Source organism: Bombus impatiens, unplaced genomic scaffold (assembly GCF_000188095.3).
Source record: "Bombus impatiens unplaced genomic scaffold, BIMP_2.2 scf_2222, whole genome shotgun sequence".
Taxonomy (NCBI): Eukaryota; Metazoa; Arthropoda; class Insecta; order Hymenoptera; family Apidae; genus Bombus; species Bombus impatiens.
The window spans coordinates 3,076,546-3,080,916 of record NT_178641.1 but is presented as its reverse complement, the minus strand read 5'-3'; the positions used below and the strand labels follow the sequence as shown (position 1 = coordinate 3,080,916).

The following is a 4,371-nucleotide window of genomic DNA, read 5'->3' as shown; positions in this document are numbered from 1 at the left end:
CGTGACACGCACACAAACGCCCACTTTCACGGGGTCCTCGCTATCTGTCTATCTTTCTATCCACGTTTGTATGTCTGTGGCGTGCACGCACGTATTAAGGACGCCCAGATGCATTGCCTCGATGAAGTCACCGCGGTGTTGCTGCACTTGCTCAACATAAGTGCGAATTGCAACACCACACCCACCTCCGCTCGTCACCGCTCTTCTCAACCACCGACCTCCGCCTCCATCCTCGTCCCACCTCCGCGCTGTCGCTGCCACGGCGCCGAGGGTGGTTGCGAAGTGAGTGCCGTTGCGTGCATAACGTGCGGACGCGCATACTAATTACGACGTTTCCATTTTGCGCCATCCACCGCTCGCTATCTGCCATCCACGGCCCCTCCGTTTCGTTTCGTTTCCGACAGCTTTGCAGTGCCGTACCTAAAGGGGCAGCCGTCTTTTTTAACGTCGCTTGAAAGAAACGACCTCTGAACTTTGCCATTCCAAAAGCGCACCAACGATTCCACGCTAAAATCGCCACGGGACCGGCAGAACTTCGATGTCGATGCTTTGGTACCACGTTGAAACTTGCCTCGGCGAACACTCGACGTGTGATGATATCGATGAGAACTTGTTTGATTCAGGCGATTGTCGTCTTCCAATATTATGGAAACGATTAGAATTGTCATCGAACGTTTGATCTTATACGCAGTAACAGACAAACTTTTCATATGTTCATTGACAAATGTATATTTTATTTATCCTACTGGCGATATTCCTTTTTATTGCAAATGCTCACTTCATCATCCTCGTTATTTTCTTCATCGTCGTCGTCATCGTGTATCTTCGTCATCTGTGTCATCTTACAACTGCAACGATGATCAAATCCTCGAGGAATATATCGGAGTTAAACAGAATGTACGTTTAAAAAATTTACATAAACTCGAAACGAGAAATTATCGACCTTTCGTATATTTTACCCAAGTAATTGTTCAATACTAAGAAAGATAATTGGGTCGAAAATCCAACGAACGTAATAAGATTAATGAAACTTTCAATCCTCGGAAGATCCGTTTAAATCGCCTGTCCTCGTCTATCAACTATCCATAACCTGGCTTAAATCCTTTTCTCTACTTCGACGTTCCCTTCGCCGGCAGTTACATGGCGTTGGTAAAATCCGAGAGAAAGATGGCAGAGTAGTCCGGAAGAAGGGAATGAGACGAATTCAGCAGCCCTTTTGTCAGCTTGCCTCGACATTCGTATTCTGGTAATTAGTTCATTTGCCTGTGCTAATTACGTTACTTTTTAATACGGTACAAGAGAGAAATGGCTATGCCGTGTACACGTACGGGTCGTCGTAACGCGAGCGTGCACACGAACGCGGCGTACCTTCGACGCGCGAGTTGCGTGTTTTCTTTTTTTTTTCGGAAATTCGAAAGCAACACCCCGCGTGTACCTCGTATTAGCCGCGACCTCTTTTTCCTCTGAGCGCCAAGCGACTCGAAATTTCACCCTGTCGTGAGTGGAAACATCGTCCGAACAGTCAGCGGGCATTAACGATTCTAATTTTCACAGAGGGAACTCGTTTACAAGATTCCCGTGAATTTTTTCTCGCCGCTGGATCTATTAATTCGTACTTTTCACGCGGTATTCCGATATTCTTTTGCAGAGCGACGAAAAAAGGGGCTGTGAATTGAAAAAGAGCGTAATCTCCGCGATTCGGCAAGTCTGAACCCCTGCGCCGAGTGTTTATCTGCTGTCCTCTCAGCCCTCTCTTGGTGGCTGTTCCAGCCTTCTCCAAGCTCGCAATTAGGGGGCGTCGGGACTGTACGCGACGCTACGTCGCCCTTTTGCCTGTTATTTAATTGGGATGTGCAATTGAATGACACTCGGTACACCAAGTAACGGGAAAGAGTTGTGTCGCGGCTGCTGCCATACCTAACGACGTCATTGTGCATTCCCACTTTCGGCCCACTTCAATCTCTTTTTTATCAACCACTCTCGATGATGGTTAACGCCTTACGAATCGACGTCGCTTCTGTTCTCAAAACAGGCAGAAATCGAGGCGTCATCGTTTAACGAGGTCGTTGCTATTTTCAGTCGATTATAGGGGAGGCGTCGAACGACGTAGCCAAGTACAGTACTCGCGTAATTTCTTTTTAGTAAGTAAAATAGATCACCATTTTGAGTCCTCGCTCTTTAATCGCGTCTATGGAGATATAAATTTCTATAAAACTCCCACAGTTTGATCGTAATGTTGCGAATATTTCGAATTTCTTCAAATTTGTTTAAATTGTAGAGAATAAGTGAGAGAAAAGAATATCGAGCGAATTCTTGGAATTTGGCTACGATATTGAAAAATGGTGCTGGATGATGCGAACTGATTGAAAGTAACTGTACAATTCTACGTAATAAGACTGGTGGTGTTACGAAGCTTCTCCGGAGGATTTCCTAGATCGATCTCGTGGCAACGATCGAGGTTCCCCAAACAGCTATTATAACGAAGCCCGATCGAGCAACGGTCAATAAAACGAGGACAGACAGCGGTCTGATTGACAGCTGAAGCAGCCTAAAGCCGGGCATTATTGTCGCCCTAGGCGCAACCACGTCACGGGTAGAAATAATTCCTGCAGGACTTAAGGGATCATTCGCTCTCTTAATTCCTATGGTGCACGCCGCGTTAGGATACCGTGCCGTGTATTGTCGTATGATCTTTCAGAAGAAAAAGTTAGACCGTACCTGTCATCCCGTATTTATACATATAACTAGGAAGTCGAAAATAAACCAAGGTTCGATTACCACTGTGTTAAACGAACGATGGAATTTCAATAAAATCACTGGTTCTCGAACGTTTATACCGATACATTAGATCATCAGATACATCAGATATATTAGATCGGTGCGTGCGAGATGTTTCTTCAAATGAAACTTTAACGATACGTAATTTCTTAAAAAAGAAATAGTTTTCGCAAGTGTCGAGGCGATTCAATTATCAAATTACACAGGACTAACTGTAACGGGTCATCAACCGACAGTTTTCCCTGGCGAGTCTAAAAACTCATTTCCTCGGATGCGTCGTCATCGAATCTCGGTTGAAAAAGCGAGTTGAGTCGCGAGGCTAAACTCGCCGAGACGCGCTAACAAGGCGGAACCGGGTGCCGATGTTAGAACGAAGGAGGTCCCTTAACGAGATCAGCTCCGTGGAAAGACGCGGTGATGCAGATCCGCGTGATATCCCGTGGGATTGCCACGTAGAAGGAGAAAGAGATAGCCTTTGACATTCCGCGAACAAGCAGCCAGAGATGAAGGGAAGGGAAGAAACGGTGGAAGCAAAGAAGAAGAAGACGAGTAGAAGAGAAGTCGAAGAGCGCGGAGCGAATCCGCGTCTTGGAAGACTTCCTCGAGCTCATTACGCCGACAATAATTAACGTTGCTTAAAGTGTCGTTATGGAAATAACCGGAGAAGAGGCACCACCGAAGTGAAGACGAAGTAAGTTCCTCCGAGCGAGGGAGTGAAAAGGACACCGGGAGTCGGTGGTGGAATCGAGACCACCCGGTCGAAGAATAACGAAAAGGAGAGGATTGGAAAACGGCGGAGAGAACAGAGACGGCGTATAAGAGTCGAACGGGGTTAGGGAAGAAAGAGGGACGATCCTTACGCTATCCAACGCATTCTACGATGGAAAATGTTTCCATTGGTGCCCCGTACCGGGTTGGCCCTCGTTCGTTGCCCGTTTGCACTCAGCCCCTCGCCCGTTGCTCTGGGGAATATAATTCAACGATCCTCTCCCGGTGAAAGGCGAGCAGAGAGGCCGAGCAGCGGGGGGAAGAAGGGAAGGCTCGCGTTGAATGCCCAATTATTATATCGTGAAATATCTGCTAGAAAATTGGATAATACACTCTCTCTTTCTCCGTGAGCAGGAGACGGCCTCCTGGCTCTGGCTGAGCACGGCGGACGGTGAAAAAGGAAGAAAAGCCGGGGGCAAGTGGGAGTGAAAGCAGGTGAGAGGGGGAGAGGAGCGAAAAAATCGAGGACCAGTCAGTGAGTGAGTGATAGGAAGGGGCCCTGGTGGTGAACGACGCGGGGGTGAGCGAGAGAAGATGCGGCTCACGCACGGTGTGTGTGCATAACGGCCTCTACGTGGGAGAAACGCGAAACCGCAGAAAACGCCAGTCAACGGCAGCCAGTATGCGGAAACCGCGGCGGAATGACACTCGTGCTCGCGCTAATTGGGCCCTCGAGGTGACGCCGCCGAGAGGGATGCTCTTCCACCCTCGGGACCATCCTCTCTCTTCTCTCCTCCGACCTGTTTCTTCGTCCGTCTCTGTCCGGCTCGACGGAGGTTTCGTCGCGAGACCGTCCCACTCTTTTCTTCTTTCGCGGCAGACGAG

At 48.3% G+C, this 4,371-nt stretch overlaps 1 protein-coding gene across 3 annotated transcripts in view; it reads right to left on the bottom strand.

Annotated features, from left to right (window-relative positions):
• The window catches only part of LOC112213930, a 216,026-nt gene that overhangs the window by 133,787 nt on the left and 77,868 nt on the right, over positions 1 to 4,371 (bottom strand). The window lies entirely within an intron of this gene.